Source organism: Xenia sp. Carnegie-2017, unplaced genomic scaffold (genome assembly GCF_021976095.1).
Source record: "Xenia sp. Carnegie-2017 unplaced genomic scaffold, XeniaSp_v1 HiC_scaffold_23, whole genome shotgun sequence".
Classification (NCBI taxonomy): Eukaryota; Metazoa; Cnidaria; class Anthozoa; order Malacalcyonacea; family Xeniidae; genus Xenia; species Xenia sp. Carnegie-2017.
In genome coordinates this window covers 20,546,904-20,573,411 of record NW_025813486.1, presented here as the reverse complement: position 1 = coordinate 20,573,411, position 26,508 = coordinate 20,546,904, and the positions used below count along the sequence as shown (strand labels likewise).

Genomic DNA, 26,508 nt, shown 5'->3' with positions numbered 1-26,508 from the left:
TTTACAGTTAAAATTAGTTTTAAAATCAATTTCGTTTTTATATTTGGAATTTTTTTATTGAATTTTTAAACTGCGATATATTTGTATTCATAAATTTATGCCAGAAAACTAGGTGAAGTAAATTTTATACTTACACAAAAAATTGCTGTATCTAACTGCACAAAGCGTGCCAAAAGCATCCATCTGATTATGAGCGACCTTATAAGTAATTTTAGATAAATGTTTTATCAATAAATACTCATTCTTTATTTATATAGTCAACATATATGTTATATTTCTTCATTTGTTGTAGGACGATATATTTATTTTTATATATAAAGTCTAGATATATCTTACATTTCTTCATGTGTTGCAGGACGATACCTTCGTTCGGGATCACTTATTCCAGGCAAAGCTTGGTTGGTTGGAGACTATCGAAACGACTCTCTCGTGTGCTTTTCATTTTCGTATTATATTCGCAGTCATAATCATACATTAAATATCTACCAAGAATATTTTCACAATAGTTACAATGTGTTACTGTGGTCATTAAGTGGTAATCAAGGAACTAAGTGGAAAAAAGGCGAAGTCACAGTTAATTTTACCATGGGTCTATCTAAAGTACGCAACTTACACATATTTATACAACTTAAAATTAAACTTTAGCAATTTGTCCAAGCTGCTTACTTTTTCTTTATAGTTAATCGTTGAAGCTGTCGTGCTCAGATACACAAGAAACTTGGTAGCTCTCGACAATCTTGCTTTTGCTTCAGGAAGCTGCGACACAATACCAAAGGTGGCCATTCCTAACAATGCTTTTGGTAAGTATTTGTTTTCTTGGAGTGTGAAGTGTTTTGCTTGGTCACTCTTGTTGTCTTTATGTTCTTGGAAATCTTCTAACTTTTCATTTGGCTCATAGTTAATTACATAATGATACAAGAAATATTGAATACAATAAATAAATCAACTGTAAACTGTCAGTTGCCAATCGATTATTTGTTTTCAATGATCTATTTTATAGATTGTTCCATTGGTTCATTCTTTTCATTTCAAAGTAAGAAATGTGAAAAATGTCCCATCTATACATATCAACGATACACATCATTGTGTATGGGTTTAGGTGTTTTGTGAACAGGAATATATATAGTCCAGTAGATTTATGGTTGAACCTTGAACTAATTCCCACAAAAGCTCACTCTTCAAAAATATCTTTCCTTTCATGTACAGAACAACATATTAAAAGTCCCACATGATCTGAGGCCGGCAACTTTGTAAAATAATGTTTTCTGTGAAATTATGACATGAAAACGAGGCTATAAACAAGAATTACAAAATAACACTGCTTTGACCTAACGAATATCATATTTGATTATATAAATCTGCAGCGTGGCTATTAAAAATCATGTTAAGTCTTCAACGACCGAAAAAAAGGAATCCTTTAGGTTACATAGTAATACAAGAGTGTCACTAAATTTACATATGGTTGATATAGTGTACTTTGATTTACAAAGACATTTCTGTCATTTCATACTTTTGTTAATCATCTTCAACATCAACACCACTGTTAGTGCAACCAGTACCTCTACATTGACCACATGCCATTGTGCAGTGAAGTCCATTTTTACGACAGGTACAAATTGCAGTTGAACAATTTGTGGTAAAGTTGCATCGTATCATATTAAGCAAGTTTTCAGGAGTTGCTGGAAGATCAGTTGTTCTAGGTACGATAACATAACCACACATTTTCCAACCAAATGCATCAATCAACAATCCTTCGTCTTGACTCTGCCATTGCTTAACTTGAAGAAAGACTCTCAATGAATGATACTTGGCTGCACTAGATGTTGGGGGAAGACTTTGGGGCTCTACCATTCGGCCTTTAGTGCACACCTTCTCATAGTACTTCCTGTGGCGCAAACTGTCTAGAGTCTCGCCTTTTTTCCCTCCATACATGCAGACCAAGGCATTTTCACCACTCTGGATAACCGTATTCATGCTGACGTTTGAAACTTCAAATGCTGATGCTTGTTCACGGAAATAGTTTGAATGTGTGAATTTCTTAAGAGGTGCCGATTTTCCAAGGCCAAAGGGCCGGGATGTCGTGTCACAACCAGCAATAGCATGAAGAAACAAAATGTTTTTACACAGAGAGTCACCCAGCTCTGATCTCACTATTCTCATGTTCCATACTCTTTCCGTTCTACGTTTAGTTGTTTTCTTTGGTTTTGGACGAAAATAAAGACCACATCCCTCATCCACTTTGACGTAATAGCACATTAAAACAAGAAGATCTGTATCATCTCCAACAAGAACGGTAGGAGATTTCATGGCACTTGAAACAGCTGACTTTACTATGAGAAGATCATCGTCGCCATCGGTTTGGAGTGTAGTACAGCCATTCAAATCCAGATAATTTCAAAGAGTAGTTATAAGTCGTTTCTTATTGTGTATATTAGCCAGGAATACATCTCTTTTCATTGTTATCTTTATGTCAGCTTCGAATGACACTGTTGCCCCAACCTTTCCGGATGATCTTCGTTGTTGCGCCATGTTCTTAGTAGATGGGTTATCATAACCGTCAAAAACAATACAACTTCCTGTTGCTCTTATAACATTCAGTTTCTCATCTTCAGGATTGGAATTTTCTTTCTGCTGCATGTGGAATTCCTCTAGTATAGACGCAGCAGTTCTTCTGAATGTCACAATACCTGGCATGCCTGGATGATTTGTGATAATCACATTATCCCCAAAGTGCTCTAGAATCCTTTCTTTCATGTAGCGGTTGCTATATGCGGTACTATCAGTCGCGGACTCCGCCAAATACTCCTCCATCTTTTTTATTAAATCTAATACAGTAACTTGGTCATCAATGTTTTCTAAATATTGAGCTACCTTTAAAAATACATCGTTGGCAGCGTTGTTAATTGGTCGTTCTGATTTGCGCTTTTTGAGCGGTGGTTGGTCATTAAATGGCGCTGGAATTCTCATTTTTGTCCTGAAGTTTGTACTGCATAGATGATGATACATTGCGTCAGCTGCCGGTAGGTCATGCACACTTTGGATCCTTGATTTTACGGACTCGGCCCAGTCATCGCATCTCACTTTGCAAGCATTCAAGATAGTGTCTTGAATGTCCATAGTCCTAACAGTGCAAACAACACGCAACCTTTTGCGCTCTTGTTCTTGATTAATTTCATTTCCGCAAAACAAGCAATCTCTTCTGAAATCGAACTGAACTGAACTTTGTGAGCGAAGGGTTCTTGGTACGGGATGACGCTCTTCCTTCTGACGTAGCGATTTAGAAATATATGATGGATTTGTGTATCGTTTCCTACATGCTATGTGAACGCTGTCACCTTCACGGACGTCAACTGTATCGCCTCTTTCTTTACTAGCTCGGTTTATACCATCTATCCCTTTAGATGTTAGAGCCACCCCGTTGTTCACAATTGATTCTTTACATATTGCACAGTACTGACGCAGAATTTGATCCATCCTATAATGATTCACAAGCAAAATATTGTTCGACAACACAAAAAAGCCTGGTTTTATTTACTGGTTTATGCGATATTTTACAGCCCTAATGTATCTATGGCTTTGAACGCGGTATTATAATGCAAACATTGTATTTGGTAATTAGGTCGCAAATTATAGCCCCCTCTTGTTAGTTTTAACTTAAATTATTGTGACTCACAATATTGACGTATTCATTCATTGTAAAATGTAATAGCAATTAAATAATACATTCATTAACTCATTGTCTTCAAGTTATCTATTTTGCTTACCTTGAGGAGAACAAAGAAACGTCATATTTTGATGCCAATAATGAGCCAAAGCTTCAATTTGAAGTATTGAAAGGGAAGTCACATTAAATATAATAAATATCCATCTAAACACGTGCAAAATATACGTAAACAAACGTACTTCAAACACGCGTTTGTCTAAAAAACTACCAAGTCAGCGAAAATTAGTACCCAAAACAGCAAGATCAGCATTTTTGACTTAAATAAAGGACAAAATATTAATTAATTTACAAAATATCATTATCCACTTGTTTTTAATCTATAATATTTATATTTGTGCTTTACTAAGTGTTCTAAAAGGATAAAATCTAAAACATTAATTTTTGAGCCTCGTTTCCATGTCGCTCAGATTTTCAATCCAAATGCCTCAAATAAAACGTAATTTACACGATGTTGCCGTGCTAGGATTTTGTGGGACTTTCGATATGTTGTAAAGGAATATCAAATATACCAAAATCAGTTGGAATTTCTTTTCTGGAAATTTGTTCAAGCTTAGAGTGTTTTTGGTCGTAGATTGACTGGACTAATAGAATATATAGAATATATGGAATATATATAGAGTGCATATAATATATAGAATATATAGAATATATGGGATATATAGAATATATAGAATATATAGAATATATATTATTAGCGTGAGTTGCTATGGTTTTAGTGTCATTAGTAGATTTTTGTCCTTTTTCTTTAGTTGTGAATATATACGATAGAAATGTCAATATGGCTGTTTATTGTGTCGTTGTCTTTACTGTACCAAGCGTCTTTAAATTTGCGTTCGTGTTTTGTCTGTGCGCGTCCGAGTACTTTAGTTTCTGTCCAATTCTATGCGTGGTTATTTGCAAACGTATGTTCTGCCGGTAGTGAGTTTGGGTGTCTTCGTTTTATGGCGTTTTTGTGTTCTGCGAGTCTTGTTTCGATTTTCTTCCATTTTTCTCCTTTATGTATTGTTTTTACCAAATTTTAAATGGTATCATGTAGATTGCGTCGTTTGGTGAAATATGATTTGAGTTTTTGCGCTGGTTTGTCGGCAACGTTTACATTGTCCAAGAAGTCATGCAGTCATTTTTGATTTTCCGTTTATGTATTCATGGTAATGTGATCTTTTTTACTGTTTCATCGGGTTTTGTTGGTTTGAGTTTTGTTTTGTATTTTGTTTATAATTTTGTTTGTAAGTTTTCTAGGGTGATTGTTTTTTATATATTTGGAGTATAAGTAGTTGCGTTCTGTTTTCTTGGCGTCTTCAGTGTTACAATTAGTGTTAATTCTGTTGAAAAGTTGTTCATATGCAGCTTATTTTGTGTTCTGTTGGGTGATTACTGTTGAAATCGAATGTTTGTTCTGTGTGGGTCGTTTTGTGGTACAACATGTGTGTTTAGTGTGCTGTTCTGGTCAGTAGGATACAGAAAAAACTAAGTTGTTTTTCGTGTCTTCAGCTTTAGTGAAGGTTATGTTCTTTGTGGTATTGTTTATGGTGTGTAGGATATGTTCAGTTTTGTCTTTCTTGATTATGGCAAAGATGTCGTCGACACATCTTCTGCTTAGTCCCATGTCTGTGTCGTTGGTGACTGATTGTGATTCGAGTTGTTGCATGACAGTTTCTTCGAATTTGTGTGCCTAAATTTGTCTATGGTATGAGTTCTGTAAGGAGAATTCAGTGGAGAGGAAAAGGTTGTTGGTGTTTATTTAAAGTAGCATTCTTATTAAATATACTAGCCGCTGACCATATACAAAATATGGTGATATGAACAAAACGTTCGATATACGTATTCTAGTGAGGTTAATTTTGTTGAGCTATCTTATGTAAAACTCGTATTTTCTTAAATAAAATATATCGTTCTGAACTATTCGCGATTCATCGACATATTCAACAAAGGTTGACTAAGTGTAAGATGTCATTTTTGTCAATTTGTGTCGTGGCTCGCCAAGATTTGTCGTTTGTGAATAGTTTGTTTGTAATTCTTTGTCTGTGTCTAGTGTTGTGGATGTGAAGAAAAATGTGTCGTCGTAAGATATCATGATTGTGTCTGGTTGTAGTTTAGCGGTGTCAATATTCGCGAGGAAGGTGGTGGCGTTTTTGATGGTGTGAGGTGAACTTTTGACTATAGGATAAAGAATGTTGGAGAAATATTTTGATAGTTCATATGTAGGTGATCCTGGAAGAAGTACGATTTGTTATATACAATTTAGCTATTTCTTTGTTTTTTATTACTAATATATGAACAATCCGTAAAAAGTTGTACATATACCTTGTTTGCATGGCTAGATTTGATAAAGCACTGATATTTCATATGCCTTTATAGTAAAAATCCAAATTTCTTGCACGTCTTTCAACGCTTCACGCTTGTACGATAGAGATAAAGACAGTGTATGTTGTTGATTTTTTTTATCAATTTTATGGAGCAGTAGTTTGAAATTATTTACATATGATTTTTCAATCATTGATTATCACAAATATTAGCGTTGATTTGAACCATGGTTATTTATACATAACACGTTTACGAAATATTTTAACAAATTGCTAGTCTAGCATATAACCCCAAATATATCACATTTAAATTGCATATCGTAAAATTTGTATTTAGGTTAAAAAAGTAGATAAAGTAAATTTATATATAACCTTTTCTTCAAAATACTTGTAATAATTACTAAGACCGTCCACATAACATTTCATAAAAGGCAATTTTAATATTCATAATCTACAATTCGACATATTTTTAATTGTAAAATTACCATGGGTTATACAAAGATATTATTTATATAGAATGATCTTCACTCTTCCTGGAAGAACTTTTAGTCATTTAGTTTTTTCGGAAAAATTCATCATAAATTTAGTCAACATAAAGATATCTTGTGTGTCCACGACCTCAGAGACTGGAAATTTTTTACAAAATTTCGAGTTTTTCTGCTGAAAAGTTGTGGAAGTAAGACAAGTTTTACAAAGTTTTGTGATAAATGTAATCAAAGTAATTTTTAAGTTAGTTCATAAAATATATATTATTTACCGGATGGGAGGTTCGTACGGAAAAATATTTTCACGAGGTCTCATAAATCCAGTTTTCCACATATAATCAATACATGTTATCTTTAACCTGACCACTCCTGGTATTGCTTTTGATAAGTGTTTGCATGCTCACTTTACTACTTTTTATGTTTCTCGAAAATTTTCAAACTTATCCCAAGGTTTATAATTAATTTACATAATATGATAAAGAAAATATTGAACACACTAAATATTTTAGATTTTTTAAAATAAGTTAACTAATATTGTCAAGTCAGCGTTTCTTTTTCAATCATCGTCTTTATAGATTGTTCTATTAGTTCGTGTTGTTGTTTTTATTATTTCCGTTTTCTTTACAACTCTAAGATTGCACTTTCAAATCAATCTCTTGGATATTTCCTTCACCTCGCTACTAATTCCTGACCACCATCACTAAATACTCTCCTGCTTTGCTTTTATTTTTAACATTTTTCAATTCCCAATCACGCCAATTGAAGATGCTTAACCGTTTGTTATTGGTGTTGCCATTTTAAGTGTATCAAAGGTGACAAATGCTTTGTAAACTATACCCTGTGTATGTACACTGACAAAATAATGATTCTTTAACTGGAAATTTTAAAGTATCGATGCGTTTTTGTAGACTGTAATCCGGGATACATGTACAGTTTCAACCAATCTGATTGTGTTCTTTGTCCCCAAAACACGTATCAACCAATGAAAAGAGAGTTTCAATGCTATCAGTGTCCAAATGGTACAATGACGTATACCGATGATCCTCACGTTAATATAACCGACTGTAAAGAAGGTATGTTTTTCAACCTCAGCATTTTATGGATCTATTGTTGATAGTATCCACAACTTTTCTGTTCAGAATGTCGTCCAGGTCATTATTTTAATTGTATTGAAATGGTTTGTACAAAATGTCCACGAAACTCGACACAAGAGAACAAAGGACAGATCACATGTGACGTGTGTCCAATAAATCTACCAATCACAGAGAATGAAGGAACAGTTTTTCAATCAGATTGTATTCAAAGTAAGTTGACGTTTTTGGAACACATCAAAATAATTCGGTCTAATGAAACCCTTTTCGACTTTAGATTGTAATGCAGGTTCCTATTTTAACAAAACGACTTTAAATTGTACCAAATGTAAAAGAAATAGTTATCAACCACAGACAGGAAAAACAAAATGTTTTACGTGTGGTATGAACAAGATCACCATAGAAACTGGAGCTATTGACAAGACACAATGCATTGAAGGTAGGTTGAATAGTAAAAATGAAGTTGTTAATTTATTTTATTGGTGCGAAATAATTAACAAACTGGATTAAACTACTGCACCTGTCATCTGTTATTAAATGTTTTGCTAAAAATACCTTCTTGTCCAATCTATATTAGTATCATTTGCTCAAATGGATTTTCTATTCTCTCCAGGTTCTTCACGCAAATTTATCGGAAAACTTATAAGCACTGTTATTCCCTGTGCAATAGCGGCAATTTTGTTTCTGTTTTGTGTTCCCTTGTTGTGTTATCATCTTAGAAGACGGATAAAGAAAAATAAAAAAATGGTGAGTAAAAAATAAGCAAAAACAATCGACCTTTGACGTTGAAGCAGTAAATGCCTTTTAAACGGTGCTTTTAACCCGACATTAATGATCATTAGAAAGTTTTCAATGCATAGCAATTTTACTGCAACTTTAATTGACTATTTAGACGAAATCTGGCAATGGCCGACCAATATACCAACGAAATCGCATTTTAAATCAAGGTATAGTAACTTCCTTATTCAATGAATTCATGATTATTTTTCAACAAAAGGATTCATCAGTTATTCAAATAACGTCAATATTATAATATATATAATATCAAGTTATACACATACATTCAATCTTGTGGTTGAACAAAAAAATTGAAATGCTTTTACTTTGTCCTTTTAAATTTTGCGTTGAAAACGTTACTGAAAAATACAACATAATATTTGTTACTTTTGATGTCATAAAAGCTTTATGAAAATGTTATGTTTATAGAAGTCACAAATTGTATCACATATTAAAGTAGTATTCATGTAAATTTAAATGTCATTGAAATGAAACAGCACTCTTTCATCTCTTGTCGTAGATCACAACTCTGAAACCAACTTAAATGATCCAACAAACGTATCTGGCAATGAATTTATGCTCCAGTCTCGATCACATCAAAGTCAGAAACGCTTGTATGAAGAACCGAGATGGGAACCCGAAAATCATTCCAGTGTTGTGCAAATCAGCTTTGAACCTCGTCCTCCCGGATATGAGGAACCTATTATTGTAACCTTTGACACGTCTCCGCAGAACCAGAGTGTTGATCAATGCGAAAATTCTTCTGTCCGTGATTCAATGATTAATGAAGATAATGGTGAACGATATACATCTTTGAAATTATCCCCAGGTGGTAGAAATGACTTAGAAAATAATGACTATCAACCACTGCTGAAGCATGGTAATGTAACAAATGGTGAAAGTGTTGATCAATACCAAAATTCTTCTGTCCGTGATTCAATGATTAATGAAAATAATGATGAACGATATACATCTTTGATAAAACTTCCAGGAAATAGAAATGATACAGAAAATGACGGTTATCAACCATTGCTGAAGAATGATAATGTAACAAATGGTAAAAGTGTTGACGAATATCGAAATTCATCTGTCAGTAATTCGATGATCAATGAAGACAAAGGCGTGGAATATTTGACAATTATTGAATGAGACTGAGCATTTTCACACCGACGTCAATGTTTGTTTTATTGCACAATTATAAATGTAGAAGTCTTCAAACTATTTTTGTATGTGTAATATTGTGAGATTTCTCTCTTTTATTGCTTAGTCATGTTACTTATATACAGATCATTACATAATTATAATATACCTAGTATGACGTACGGAACACTAATAATTTGCATAATAACTATACTACACCTCTCCCCAAACTAATTAAATATATTTTTTTTTTGTATTTTGTATCTATAAGTTCGTATATGAAAATATTAATTGTTTCTTTTATAGCTAAATAGCTTTTATAGCTAAATAACTTTTATCTCTAAATTAATTTTCAACTTGTCCGTATCGAATAGGGGCTTTTCTTGTACGCAAAGGATACCGCCGTTCTTTTTCCTTTATACTTTCCTCAATGGGTTCTTCTAGACTTTTCCCATTTTCGATCTTCTTGAAAAATGACGAATTACGAGCAAGCAACATTCTATCTTTCTTCGCTGTTACCATTGAACCTTTTCTTTCCACGACTTCACATGGCTTACCATCATAGGGTGTTTGTTGTTTATTAGTGGTCGTATCTTTACTAACACCATATCACCTACTTTAATCTCACTTGTCTTTACCTTCCTGTTATTGTCTGCATGTAATTTCATCTTCAATTTTGCTCTTTCATCCTGTACTCGAATTCTTTCCTCTGTATCTTCATAAAATGGTTCTTCAGGTAAACGTACTTTCATTGGTCGACCGAATAAAGCCATAGATGGAGAGATTTTGGTCGAACTATGAGGTGTGGCACGATAATTTCGCAGGAACCCATGGATTTCTTGCTTCCAATTTTTTCCTTCCATTATAGCAGCCTTTATTGTCTTTTTGATAGTACGCATAAATCTTTCCACTTCCCCGTTGGCTCGTGGCCAAGAAGGAGTAACTTTTTTGTGTTTAAATCCCAAATACTTTGAAAGCTCGTAAAATTCCTTGCTATTGAATGGCGGTCCATTGTCTGAACGTATCGTATCTGGTATCCCGAACTCCGAAAGGATCTTATCCAAACAGGGTATAACAGTCTTTGCGGACGTTGATCGGATTACTTCTACAATGGGATATCTGGAAAAATCATCATACATAACAAACAAATATTCACCTGTGCCTGTAGGAGCTACACCAAAGTCCATACTTAGCTCTTTCCAAGGAGATCTTGGCAACTCTGACATTTTCAGTGGTTCCTTTTCACTGACTGGAGTTGTAATCTGACAGGCTAAACACGATTTAACTTTTTCATTAACTAACTCATCTATACGTGGAAACCATACCTTTTCACGTAATAACGCTTTCGTTTTTGACATTCCCATATGACCTTCATGAGCAATGCTCACTACTTTCTCTCGTAAACTTTCTGGTATGATTATTTGATGTTTTTGGAGAATTATTCCGGAAGATATGCAAAGTTCATCTTTAAGTTTCTCATATGAACTAAATTCTGCTTGGTTTACTCCTACCATCTTTGAACTCTCAAACCATCTACCTGTTTCAATGGCTCGAATTACTGCTCGAAGAGTAATGTCTTCTCTTGTCGCTTCTTCCAAATCTTTCCTGCTGATTGTTTTTGGAACCGAGTTCTGTGTAACGTAATTAAGAAATTCTTCTGCTACTTTCTCTTGCCGGTTGTTTAGTTTCTCATCAGATAAGGGATGACGTGAGAGAAAATCTGCAGGATTTTCAGTTCCAGGTTGAAAACAGATTGCAAAATCATATGGTTGCAATCGCAAAGCCCATCGTTCTAATTGCGCAGATGGCTTTGATGATGGATTTGTATATATTTTCACTAGCGGCTTGTGATCAGTGACGATGGTGAACTTTCCTCCAAACAAATATAAATGAAAGTGTTCGCAGGCCCATACTATGGCTAAAGCTTCTCTTTCCAAGTGGGAATAATTTTTCTCTGTGGTAGTTAGTGATTTACTAGCGTAAGCAATTATTTTCCTTTTTTCTTCTCCCTTTTTCCTCTGCGCCAAGACTGCTGCAATACCAACTGGACTAGCATCTGTGAAAACCTCCGTATCACTATCCGGATCGAAATACGCACTTTCTGGCCCATCTGTTAGTGCTTTCCGTAGGGCTTTCATTGTGTCTTCTTGTTCTCTTGTCCACACGAATGGGATATCTTTCTTGATAAGTCGACGTAACGGCTCCGTAATTGTGGCATAATGTGGTATAAATCGACAGCAAAAATTGGTCATGCCTAACAAACTTCGTACTTCTCCTACATCTTTAGGATTTGTGCATTCTTTAATTGCTCTCACTTTATTGGGATCCGGTACAATGCCATTCTCTGAGAACACATACCCTTGGAATATTAAATTTCTTTTCTTAAACTGACATTTCTCTTTCTTAAGAGTTAGTCCTCGATCTTTAATTCGTTGTAATACCGCGTTCAAATTTGCATCGTGATCTTTCTCGTCTACGCCAAACACCATGATGTCATCACTAATATTAATCACGCCTCTCAGTCCATTCAACGTTTCTCTGATGGCATTTTGGAATATCTCTGCAGCACAGTTTATTCTAAAATTCAAACGTCGAAATCTCCGTAGACCAAAGTGTGTTGAGAAGGTTGTCAAATATCTTGATTCTGCATCGAGCTCTAACTGGTTATAGCCTTTATTTAAGTCCAATTTGCTAAACCATACAGCACCATTTAGATCACTTATAATTTCGCCGATCGTCGGAGTCAAGTGTCGTTCTCTCTTTATTGCTTTGTTTACTTGTCGCATATCTATACAAACTCGGACCTCCCCTTTTTGTTTTGCTACGACCACGACTGGTGAAACCCAAGGTGTTGGTCCATCTGTTTTCTCTATGACTCCGCGTTCTTCGTCTCGTTTTAACTGTTTCTCCAAGTCTTTTCTTACATGAAACGGCACCCGAAGATGAGGTTGTGCGACAGGTTGTACGTCCTTATCTACGTGTAGATGAACTTGAAACCCTTTAAATTTTGCCAGTCCTTGAAAGACTTCTTCATATTTGTTAATTAGCTCTTCCACTTTGATATCTTCTCTCACTTTTTCTTGTGCTTTTTCTTTAACGGGTTCCTGTTTATACTTTGTAGTTCCTTCTATGGATGCAACTATTTGTACCAGGCCCAATTTTTGAGAACTTTTCCAGCTTATCAAGCAACCCGTATTCCCATTAACAACAAAAAATGTCTCCAACCCATATAGTTTATCGGTTTCGACCACACACTGACATTTTCCTTTAATTGATAGTTGTTTTTTCGACCCATAAGGAAAGATTTTCTCATTTGCTTCCTGCAATATTGGCATTTTCTTCAATTTGTTAAAATTCACTTCATCCAAGAGGTTTACGCTGGAACCGGTATCTGCCATGCCTGACACAGGAGTACCATTAATCTTAACTTTAAATTTCGGGAGCTTTTGTTGCGCCGTCAACGTTGAAAATACATATTCATCTTCCATACTTGATTCGGACGTTATTTCTTGCACCGTATTCACTTGTCGAGGTCTTACTTGATTACGTTTTATCTGTCCGTTTCGCTTTGTTGATTCAGCGAGAGAACTTTGATAATTGTCTTGCATCAGCTCTTTGCCTCTTCGATTCTCATAGCAACAAACTTGAAAATGGTTCCACTTTAAACACTGTCGACATTTCTTTCCATATGCCGGGCAATTTGTTTTCCCTGGACGATGTTCACGAGCACAAAATTTGCATTTGATCTTCGATGAATATTCGGAAGCATTTGAGGTTTTATCCGTGGGCGTCTTGAGCTGCTTTCTTTTATGCCAAATTCGATTCGTGCTTTCGATGCCTTCTGCTTGTGTTTTTGACATCTCCATTGTTTTTCCCATTTTTATTAAATTCTCCATCGTTATTTCTGGGTCTGCTAACGCTTTTCTACGCAATTTTGAAGATGAACCATTTTGTATAATCTGAGTTTTTATCTCTCTGCTTTCTGCATGAAACTCGCAGGATTTGGCCAATTGTTTCAATCTCGTATAGTACGCGGATATGTTTTCTCCTGGGAGTTGTTTCGCTTGACGAACTTCGAATTCTTATAAACTTCGAATTCTATATTCTTCTGTGGAGTGAAGTAATTTCGTAACGCTTTCTCCGCTTTTCTAAATACATCTTCTTCTCTATCTGGCTCGTCAATTTCTAAAGTTTTGAATATCTCATTAACTTCTTCACCGACATAGTGCAGGAGCATCGCCTTCTTTCTTGTGGCGTTTGTGATGTTCATTGCCAACAACAAATTCTCCAATCTTGTTACGTATTTTCCCCAAGCTTTTCTAAGGTCTGGTTCTTCTAAGTTGAACGTCGGGAAGCTAGGCAGAGCTGTCATGTTCGAAATGTAGTATCTTTCTCAGAATCAAATCTTATTTCTTCGTCCCTTAATAATCTTTGTCGCCAGATGTAATATTGTGAGATTTCTCTCTTTTATTGCTTAGTCATGTTACTTATATACAGATCATTACATAATTATAATATACGTAGTATGACGTACGGAACACTAATAATTTGCATAATAACTATACTACAGTATGGAGCTAAAACGTTTTTTGTGCTTCGACATTAAATAATCACAACGGTTTGCTTTCGTCTTCCTCGTAAAAAACTCGTTGAAAACTCATCTGACTGACAGCGTAAAGCGTAATTTACACGAGCAAAGTTTCTCTGGCAAAATTATATATACCGCAGGACTATATCCATGTAAATGAGTAAAATATTTATTTGCCAAAGTTTTCTTTGACAAAGATTATTTTTTCGTGTCTATGGGATAGTTTGTTCATTGCTTGCAGTAGTGTCGCCAGATAGATAAGCGATATTCATATGTTCATGTTTTAGTCACTAAGAAACAATTGACTTGAAAAGAACTTAATAAGGAAAAACAAAAATATATGAAAAAAATCCCCCTCGCTTTTATGGAGTTGGAGACGCCATTGTTTGCTTGTTTTGCCATTGATGCAATAATAGCAAAAATATGGGAATTGATTTTCAATACTCAAATGTATACTTTCGTGTTTTATCGCAACTTTTCTTTTGCTACACAAATGTGAAAAAAAGCAAAGAATATAAATAGGATTTTGGGTACGGCTGTGGTCTACTCAAAATCGTAGGCATTCAAAAATTAACGTTATGCGTGAATCGGAGTAACTGATTATGAAAGCTTCAAAAAAATTGCGGTAAGGTGAATTCTTTAAAAAGCATTCTTAATTAATTTATGTTAAAATTTTCTTATGTGAAAGTCTTGTTACGAGAAGTTGCATTACGCCATGGCAAGCTTATTTGTTTGGTTCATTTACACGGGCAAATTCTGTGATCAATTTAATTTTCTATGGCAAAGATGTTTGTTGAAAAACTGGCATGCCAATTTTTGAACAAAGGACTTTGTAATAGAAACTGCTGTCAAATTTCTTGATAAAAACATTTTATAACAAAGACGATAATAATCAATGAAGAGAAAAGTGCGTCAATAGAATAGAGTCTGATTTTAAAAAGTTAACTAGGATCCAAGGATAGTGCAAAATTTCTCAGAAAAAATGTTCCTAAGCCTTAAAATAAGAATGTGTTTAAAAAAGGCTTAATATCAAACTTTAGCGTTTGGAAAAATGCTAAACTGAAATTCATTGTGAGAAGTAATTATATTAAAGGCTAAGCGGTTCGTTTTATGACGAAAAAAATCTGTAGCAGCCAATAATTGATTTATAATTGCCAATGGGATTGAATAGACTTTATTTAGACTTATCGATTTATATTTATGAGTTTTTGACACATTTATATTATAGATAATGCTTGAGTTCTGATTGTCTTTGTCAGAGATACAATCGTGTAAATAACACGAATCTGTGGTCCATTGAAAACCCGAGTATTTCTTGTGGCATCTGATGCAGTTGATACACGAAGTAGCCACAACTTGCTCCAAGATTGCATAAATCAACGTTAATTTCCTATGCGCACTTAAGCAGCGGATACATAAAATGGTCAATCCGCTATCGTACATTCGTCATTAATGCATCACAATCTTTTATTGTTATTATTAAACAAAAGTTATAGATAGAGAGAAGTGAGGAAGACAAATGAAACGATGATGGTGATGATGATGAACTATATATGGAAACATACAAGCACCAGTTTCGAATGTATTTAAAGTTAGCTTCATGGAAAAAAAAACGCTTTATCTCAGAATTGACATTTTTGATACACAATATAATGATAATTAAATGCTTTATATAATCCGATTGCTGTGCAGTGTGTTTGCTGTAATTTGGCGATGTTTTGAAGAATTAAAAAGTTTACAGAAATCACAACATTTTGTCTTTGCTTACCAAGTTTATCAACGCTGCATTTGTTCACAAAATCATTGTCAGTTTGACGTTAAATATAATCCTTTTCAATCCTGTTTAATATGTAATCCATAATTGTACAATTAGAGTGCGAAGATTTTGCAACTGTCATTATTAAAGTCAACTTAGTCCCTGAGATTATATTCCCTTTTTATTGTTTACTAATACCAAAATAATTTTTTGATATTATGCATACATAAGGAAGTGCCAAATATACGTTTCTGTCAAAATGACGTCAATATGACGTCTGGGAGGGAGGGAGGGGGTTTACAGACAAGATGTCTTTTTTCAGGAAACATGCGCTCCTAAACACCGAGTATTAAAAATTTTGACAGCCAGTATGACACCAAGTTGGGGTGGGAGTTTGTGAGAGATGTCATATTGACGTCTTTGGCAGAAACGTATATTTGACGCTTCCCTAGTACAGCTAATTTTATTGTGATTTAAACCACATGCGCTATATTAATGTCTTCACCCTTTGATTTATTTAATTTGAACAGTACAGTTTCATTAAGACATTGGTATTGGTATTCTATGATACTATGCTATATCTGACTAGACTGCAGTTTATCAGATACTGTAGGTGCTAGCATGGGAGCATGAGCTTGTATTATTATTTTGGCAAGAAAATACATGTTTGTTTTAGATTGTAAGCACATTAGGCAGTCTGAAAAATAGTTATAGTCTTCCAAATATGGTTTTGGTTATAGTTAGGGAAGGGTTGGTGTTAGGATTAGGTTTGTTGCTAGGATTTGGTTTGGTGTCAGGATTAGCTTTGGAGTTAGGATTAGGTTTGGTGTTAGGATTAGGTTTGGTGTTAGGATTAGGTTCAGAGTTAGGATTAGGTTTGGTGTTAGGATTTGGGTCAGGTATGAGCAAGTGTCTACAGTTTTCATAAGGCAGAATTTCCCACCTTTTATTACTCGTGCTATGTCTATTTGTAGGACAGTGTCTGAGGTTTCCGCTAATCTGCAGTAGTAACGCTTTATATTATAATATAAGAAAGCAGAGAATCTTGATTTTATATGAAATTTGTGTTCATATTGTAGCGTGGTTGCATGTCAAATATGGTTGTATAAAAGTTAGATTTAAATAGGTAAACTCATGAACTCAATTAGCCACTAAAAATCAACCTCACACACAAGAAAACTTTAAGTAGAGGTTGATTTTTATGCTTGAAAAGTGAAGAGGAAATCTTTCAAAGAACTCCAAAAGGTTTTCCCCATCAATTGAAAGATTGGAAAATTGATTTTATACAAGTTTGTAATTGTAGATCGTCCAAGTTGGTATAGTCCTGAGAAGCACTGTTTTTGTTGTTGTTGACTGACGTTTCGAAAACCTTAGCGGTAGCCAGTCCTTCTCAGGACTATACCAACCTGGACGATCTACATTTACAAACATTTAACGATACTCCCGGGCTCAAATCATTTACTTTAAAATTGGTTTATGTTACGCTTATCCGAAACTTTATTAGTAGATAGTTGTGCTGTTTCATTGAATTTATTTCTTCTTCATGAATATTGCAATTAAAGTTATAAAACTAGTTTTCGGAGTTTAAAAATTGTATATACAACGTGTTGATGCAGCTAAGTTTGTTAACGAACGGACATTTTAAAGCGGATGTTGTGGCTTTTGCAAGAAAATTTGAATGTTTATAGACTTTACATCCCATATGGCGAAATTGAAACCTTGACTACAAAGTATTGAAGTTGTTCAAAAAATGACGGTGAATTTCTGAACAATTTAACATAATTTTCTTATTTTCCATTTCAGTAATTCACTTACAATGATAAACTCGATGGTTTTTCTTTTGGTTGCTACCCTACAACAAGGTATGAAAGCTTTAATGATTGGACCTACTTACATATAAAGTTTGCTTATGTGGATATGAACAATGAGCAGTAAATGTATTATATACATGAATAAAAAAGTTGATGTATTTACTTCACAGACGGTAATATTAACATTACCGAGCTTTTGTTTTTGTACTCTTTAAGTAATGCTTAAAGTAATAACTGATTTATTTCCTAACCGTCTTCTCTGTCAAATATATTTCGTGTGACGTTGGTATGTAAGAATGAAAGAAAGTGCCTTAAAGCCTGGAATTTGCTTACAAAGTAATTGTAATACTAAGAACAGAAGTTCGTCGGCGTTTATCGTATGTATTTTTCCCAATAATGCTGAAAATTACACGTTTGCGCTTACGTAGCCAGTGAAAACCAGCCGTACGAATGAAACAAAAACTCTTCTTTCAATGTTGTATTGAAATATAACTTGCCTTAGTTGATTTCTTGCATTTTTACTTACAGCGAGTGTTGACGCAAAAGTCTGTGACTTTGAACATGGCCTGGGTACGAATTTATGTTCATGGTACAATGTTGAGAGAGTTGATGATTACAACTGGGCTGTCCACTATTCCCGAACGTTTGGTAAGTTCTGAAACACGAGGTTTTTTTATTTGTGTAAAGGGAGACTTCGAGTTTCAAAATAAGAATCTGGTTTGATCTTTTGCAACACTGAGCGAATTAGCTGATCGCTTTGTTGTGTTAAATGACAATGTTTACGAAACGTTTGGCGCCATGCTGCGTGAGAATGTCACTCTGTATTAAAATTCCAAGTAATATTTACTTTTTATACATGGAACCAAGATAGCTCGGTTAGGAGATGCAGACGGAGTTGAGTTGTGATTTCAATCATTGAAAACCTTACCTCCATCTGTCCGCATACTGTGTTTCATGATCCATCCAGTAGAAGAAAAGCAAAAAAACTGTTTACTGTCCTCCAATGTAACTTGTCGATTGTGACAGCTTGGCGGTACATGAGTATAAGAAGCATGCGATATATGTTCCTCGTTCCCTGTCTGCACTCTCTGTTTTAATAGTATTAACTCTGCATGGTTACTACGTAATCGTATTACTCGTGCTCTGGAGCATAGATACGTATAATAAACTAGATAGCGCGTTGCAATACAATGGCCAATCAATAGTGAAAGCCAAAGTAATTGGGCGTCCAAATTTTCATCATCCGATTACTAGGCCCCATTCCAGGAGTGAAACCCAAGTTTAATATACAGCAGAGCTTTAATGATGACGTATTTCTGTTATTTTTGGAACTTAAAGCTATGTATAAACATAGCAGATCTTGTAGAAATATGATTATGATTAGTGTTATTATTATTTTTTCGTAACAAGTGGGACCTTCCAGTATGGCGGCTCTGGCTTCACAGAAATAGCGGAGTGCTTTATTCAGTCTATTTTCAGATCAGTGCTCTTGAAGGGCACGAGTAGATGCTTTTTTTAACCCAAAATGCACTGCGCTGTTACAATTTGGCGACTGCTACTAGGAGCATTGAACTAAAATACATGGAACGCTACCCGTAAGAGAAAAGCCTGGTAATTTTTTGAAGCCAAATCTTACACACAGACACGCGAGATTCAATCAATTTTCATTTCGCGAGAGAATCTCTAAGCACTAAATACGCGTGTGTGGGTGTAAAATTTGGCTTCAATAATTTGCTTCAGGTAGCGTTTCATGTATTTATAAGTTTAATGACTAGGAGTGATAAAGTATAATTCTTCCACTATACAAAGACTGAAGCTATACTTTTACAAACAATACGAGGATACAAAATATATACGCGCGATAGAAGAAGCTGTGCAGCAACTTAATGCTTGTGGCGATATATACGTTTAAATTCCTATATGAAAGCAATAATGGCGAATGAGTAAGATCAACACAGCATTATCAAAAATCATGTACGTATCTATTATATCTTATTATATAAATACTGACATTTTCAAATGGCTTAGGCCGCGTAAAAAATCTTTTCGCAATGAGGAACACAAAACAATTTTCTAACGCGTGCGAGAAACGTTTCGTCCACTCGCATGACAGCTGAAAAAAGTATGGGGAATTTCGCAGACTGCGAGTGTTTCCGGATTTCCGCGTGCATTTCGTTGTTTTAAACTGAATAAATTGGGAATACTCTGATGACTACACTCCTTTGTTTTAATGAGCAACACGTCCTTAAACGTCTGTTTTATACAGTCTGTTCACTGACTTTTTTATTAAAGAGTGTTTGTTTACAAAAGTACATCTCATTGACTTGTTAAAAACTGTGCAATGTTTTAAACCAATGTATATTGCGGCTTTTGAAAGTTCACTCATATTTTTGAACTGTACTTGCTATATACATTCTAATAAATTGCAAATCATATCTTTTGGTGAGAATGTTATGCAACATCAATAAAATGAAGCAAATGTTTTAGAGAAATTACTAAAACAACAGAGATAAACTGAAACCTAAATTAAACAGCAAAACTGTTTTCATGAGCGTTATATTGTATAAGGGCTGATCAAGCAATCTTCGATAAATGATTTAACAACAAATACACATTCTTTATATATTTAGTTTACACAGCTACATCTTGCATTTCCTTGTATGTTGTAGGACGATATCTTTATTCTCAAACAATATACAGTTCACCAGGCAAAGCTCTGTTGGTTGGAAATTATCGCAACGACTCTCTCGTGTGTTTTTCATTTTCGTATTACATGTATCGCAGTTATAACGAGACATTGAATATCTACCAAGAATATTTTAACAATGGATACAATCTTTTATTGTGGTCATTAAGTGGTGATCAAGGAACTAAGTGGAAAAAAGGCAAAGTCACAGTTAATTTTACCATGGGTCTATCTAGGGTACGGAACTTAGACATATTTATTCAACTTTAAACTTTGTTAATTTGTTTAAGCCAGTTATTTTTTGTTTATAGTTAATCGTTGAAGCTATTTTGAGACAATACAACAACTTTGTAGCTATCGACAATCTTACTTTTGCTCCAGGAAGCTGTGACACAATACCAAAGTTAGCCATTCCTAGAAATGCTTTTGGTAAGTATTTGTTTTGTAGGAGTGTGAAGTGTTTTGATTGGTCATTTTGTATTATGAGAATGAAAACATTGAATGCAATAAATAAAACAACTATAAACTGTCAATTGTAAATCAAGGTTTTATTTTTAATAATCTTCTTTATAGATTGTTCCATTGGTTCATTCTTTTCGTTTCAAAGTAAGAAATGTGAAAAATGTCCCATCTTTACCTATCAACCATATGCAAATCAAACTCGTTGTCTTACCTGTAATGATGGTAAAGGTACCATCAATGTTGGTGCAGTAAGTGAACGAGAATGTATAAAAGGTAATTTTTCACATTGTGAGTTAAACTTCACTCCTGGAAAACCAGTGTATTATAAATTTATGCGTATTTTTATCTTTTCTTAGTTTTTCCATCAAAAGGAATAATCTCCAACGTAAAAATACCTTGTTTGCAACGGCGATATATGATAATATACTGATATGTCACATGTTATATTGTAAAAATCCATATTTCTTACACATCATTCCACACTCCATTTTAGTACGAATTAATAAGCTAAACGCACATAATATTTTATTCAAAATATTCGTAAAAGTTACAAAGACAGTCTACTTACATTCCACAAAAGGCATTTTCAACCTTCATAATGAACCATTTGCCATATTGTTAATGGTTAAAATTACCATTATTTTTGCGTTATTAAGCTGCGAACTTAGGTAGAATGTTTTACTCTCTACCAATTTTAAAGGTTTTACAAATATATTAAGTTTAGAATGATCTTAATTCTAGCCAGTAAAGCTGAATGTTATGAAGTAGTTTGGTAGATTTTGCTATAAATTTAGTGGATATTAAAAATATCTGTGTCCACGACTTCGGGAACTGGAAATCTTTCATAGCAATTTCAAATTTTTCTTCTGAATTTTCATCAAATGTTGCAAAAAAAACAAACAAGAATTGATAATTATATAAAAAGCAAAATCATTTGTATGTCTTAAAGTTTATGATACTTTTAATTATCATTCAAACTTTTGCATTTGAACATAAAGTTGCTTGAAAATCGTTGTCTTGTGTGGTGTATATTTGTTTCATGCAAAGGTATTTAGGTTATTTAACAACTAAAATGGCTGTTGATTTTGATTTCTTTTTCATTCAGTCGAAAGTTGTGATTTTCAAAAGGGACTGGGAACGACTGTATGTCCATGGCGCAACGTGGAAGGCTATGATAACTTCGACTGGGAACTTAGTACATCATACTACCCATCTGGGACTCCACGCCATGATGCCACAGGCTCCAGTATTGGTAAGTTGGCAGAGATTTATACTATTGAAGTTTTGTAACTTGAACTGCTTAAAATGCAACAGACAAAATGATGGAGAATAATTAGTAAAGTTTTATCTTCAAAGATGAGAAAATTAGACTTTAAATATTTGTTATCAACAATTTAGTTTTTTGTCCATGAAGTCTGACGTTATGAATATTTTGTCCATGAAGTCTGACGTTATGAATATTTTGCCCAGTCTAAACTACATATACTTCATTTAAGTTATGATAAAATAAATTTACTTTGAATTAAAATAAAAAAATGATGTGTTATTTTTATATTATGGTCCTTTAAAATGTTACTTCTCTCTTGTAATTTGTTTATTGAATTTATTGAACGATAAATTTTAAATCATAAATAAATAGAAGAAAACTTTCGGAAAAGATTTTACAAAATCTTAACATTAAATCATAATGTATTTTGTGGGCCATAAACAGTCTACAACTCTTCTACAAGCAATATTATGATGGTTGATCTGGCAAACTTGACGTAATCCTTTATTAAGAAATACAAAGTTTTCGTTTATTAAATATTTGGTCAACATCTACATATTAGTTATTTGTTTATTGTAGGACAATATGTGTATGCTGAAGAGCGATACCGTTTACCAGGCAAAGCTTGGTTGGTGGGAAATTATAGCAACAACTCTGTCATGTGTTTTTCTTTTTCGTATTACATGCATCGCAGTTATTTTGGAACATTGAATATCTACCATGAATATTTTCACAATGGATACAATCTTTTAATGTGGTCATTAAGTGGTAATCAAGGAATCAAGTGGAAAAAAGGCCAAGTCACAGTTAATTTTACCATGGGTCTATCTAGGGTACGTAACTTAGATATATTCATACGACTTGACTAAATTTTATCAACTTATGATTCCTAGTTTATTTATTTTCACTTTAATAGTTGATAATTGAAAGCGTTACAGATGACAGCAGCTCTACATCTCTTGACAATCTTGCTTTTGCTCCAGGAAGCTGTGACACAATACCAAAGGTGGCCATTCCTAGAAATGTTTATGGTAAGCATTTGTTTTGTAGGAGTGTGGAGTGTTTGATTGGTCACTTTTGTTGTTTATATGTTCATGTTTTGCTCATAGTTAACTTACATAATGAGACAGGAAACATTGAAGACAATGAATTAATCAGCTGTAAACTGCCAATTGCCAATCAATGTTTTATTCTTAATAATCTTTTTTATATAGATTGTTCCATTGGTTCATTATTTTCGTTTCAAAGTAAGAAATGTGAAAAATGTCCCACCTCTACATATCAACCATACCCAAATCAAACTCGTTGTATTATCTGTGATGATGGTAAAGGTACCATCAATGTTGGTGCTGTAAGTGAACAAGAATGTATTAAAGGTAAACTTTGACGTTGTGAGTAACATTTCTGTGCTAAAAAATCAATATAATATAGATGTATTGCTAAATACTTTTAACTATTCCTTAGTTTTTCTATTGAAAGGAATAATCTCTGACGTAAAAATACTTTGTTTGCACGACTAGATTCAATATTATGCTGATATGTCACATGACTATGTAATAAAAATCCGTTTTTCCTTGCATGTCTTTCCACGCTTCATTCTGTGACGATAGAAATGAAAACATTGCATGTTGTTGATTTTCTTTATTAATTTTATAAAGCAGTAGTTTGAAACTTTTTATTCATGATTTTTCAATTGTTGAATATCAGAAATATTTGTGTTGATTTGAGCCATGATTATCCATACATAACACGTCCAGGAAATACTTTAAACAAACTGTTGAAGCAACAAAGATAAAACCAAGACTAAGTTTGATAAACTCCAAATTATACGTTGCAGTTTAATTGCATGGTAAAATTTGTTTTTGAGTCATGAGAGTTGATAAAGTAAACTTATATAATCTTTTTTTTTAAACTGGTAAAAGTTACAAAGGTGAATTTGTTTCTTAATTTATCTAATCAAAACAAATGTTTTTTAAAAGATAAGCACTCAACTAAAAGCTGTTATTAACGTTTCTCCTAATTTTACTCAATATATAAGTATACATAATTAAAATTGATTATAATAAAGAATTATTATGATTCAGACTATTGTTATTGTTAAAATTATTTCCTTTTCACTCAGTTAAAAGAAGTGATTTTCAAAAGGGATTGGGAACGACTGTATGTCCATGGCGCAACGTGGATGGCGATGATGACTTTGAGTGGGAACTTAGTACATTATACTTACCGTCAGAAGCACCGCTCTATGATGCCACAGGTTCTAGTGCTGGTGATTTGGCTGTGATTTATAGTAAATAACTGCTTAAATTGCACCAGACAAAATGATAGAGAATATTTAGTTTTTCGTTTGAGCTTAAGGGCCTAAGGAGTGTGAACGGTGTCTAAGATGCGAATGTACATATATCTTACATTTCTTTATGTGTTTGTAGGACGATATCTTTATTCTTTATATATATAGTCTACATATATCTTTCATCTCTTCATGTGTTGTCGGACAATATGTTTATTCTTTATATATATAGTCTACATATATCTTACATTTCTTTATGTGTTGTAGGACAATATCTTTATTCTTTATATATATAGTCTACATACATCTTACATTTCTTTATGTGTTTGTAGGGCGATATCTTTATTCTTTATATATATAGTCTACATATATCTTACATTTCTTCATGTGTTGTCGGACAATATGTTTATTCTTTATATATACAGTCTACATACATCTTACATTTCTTTATGTGTTGTAGGACAATATCTTTATTCTTTATATATATAGTCTACATACATCTTACATTTCTTTATGTGTTTGTAGGGCAATATCTTTATTCTTTATATATATAGTCTACATATATCTTACATTTCTTTATGTGTTGCAGGACGATATCTTTATTCCGTATCAAGATACGATTTACAAGAAAAAACTTGGTTGGCGGGAAATTATCGCAACGACTCTCCCGTCTGTTTTTCATTTTCGTATCGCATGAATGGCAGTTATAATGAGATATTGAATATCTATAAAGAATATTTTCACAATGGATACAATCTTTTACTGTAGTCATTAAGTGGTGATCAAGGAACTAAGTGGAAAAAAGGCCAAGTCACAGTTAATTTTACCATGGGTCTATCTAGGGTACGCAACTTAGACATACTTATTCAACTTTAAACTTTGTCAATTTATCCAAGCACTTACTTTTTGCTCATAGTTAATCGTTGAAGCTGTTTTGAGGCAATACAACAACTTTGTAGCTCTCGACAATCTTGCTTTTGCTCAAGGAAGCTGTGACACAATACCAAAGTTAGCCATTCCTAGTAATGCTATCGGTGAGTATTTGTTTTGTAGGAAAGTAAAGTGTTTTGATTGGGCACTTTTGTTGTTTTTATGTTCTTGGAAATTTTCTAACTTTTCAATTTGTTTATAGTTTACTTACATAATGAGACTGGAAACATTGAATACAATAAATAAATCAACTGTAAACTGTCAATTTTCAATGGACGTTTCATTTTCAATAATCTTCTTTTTAGATTGTTCCATTGGTTCCTTCTTTTCCTTTCAAAATAAGAAATGTGGAAAATGTCCCATATATACATATCAACCATTTCCAAATCAAACTCGTTGTCTTACCTGTAATGATGGTACCATCAATGTTGGTGCAGTGAGTGAACGAGAATGTATAAAAGGTAATTTTTAACATCAGTAGTACTATTTCATTGCTAAAAAATAAATATTTATAAATAAAATATTTTTTTGTTATTTCTTTGTTTTTCTATTGAAAGGAACAAACTCCAACCTAATAAGTTGTACATACCGTGTTTGCATGGCTAGATTTGATAATGTACTGATATGTCGTATGTTAAATTGTAAAAATTTGTATTTTTTTGCACGTCTTTCCACAATTCAGTTTGGCACATTGAAATGAAGACACTGCATGTTGTCGATTTTCTTTATCAATTTTATGGAGCTGGAGTTCGAAACTTTTTATTCATGATTTTTGAATTATTGAATATGAGAAATATTTATATACTAATATGCTTCGAGATATATCGCAGTTGTAAAATTTGTATCTAGAGCAGAGTTGATGAGTAATCTTTTCATCAAAATGCACGTATAAGTTACAAATTCAGTCTACTTCTATTCATTAAAAAGCATTTTTAATCTTCGTTATCTACATTTTCCCATATTCTTTACAATAGCTAAAGTTACCGTTTTTATCCCTTATTTAAGTTGCGCGTCGATTTCTTTTTCATTCAGTCGAAAGCGGTGATTTTCAAAAGGGATTGGGAACGACTGTATGTCCATGGCGCAACGTGGAAGGCGATGATGACTTTGACTGGAAACTAAGTACATCACACTTACGAAATTTGTTACCCCGTTATGATGCCACAGGCTCCAGTATTGGTAAGATAGCAGTGTTTTA

The 26,508-nt window shown here is 33.6% G+C and overlaps 1 protein-coding gene and 1 long non-coding RNA gene across 2 annotated transcripts in view; both read left to right on the top strand.

Moving 5' to 3' along the window:
• Positions 1-26,508, top strand: part of LOC124448550 — a 325,208-nt gene that overhangs the window by 214,493 nt on the left and 84,207 nt on the right. The window lies entirely within an intron of this gene.
• On the top strand, positions 22,858-23,368 carry LOC124448562. The gene is made up of 3 exons (XR_006949144.1): positions 22,858-22,923; positions 23,007-23,096; positions 23,305-23,368. It is a non-coding gene; the product is annotated as an uncharacterized LOC124448562 (long non-coding RNA).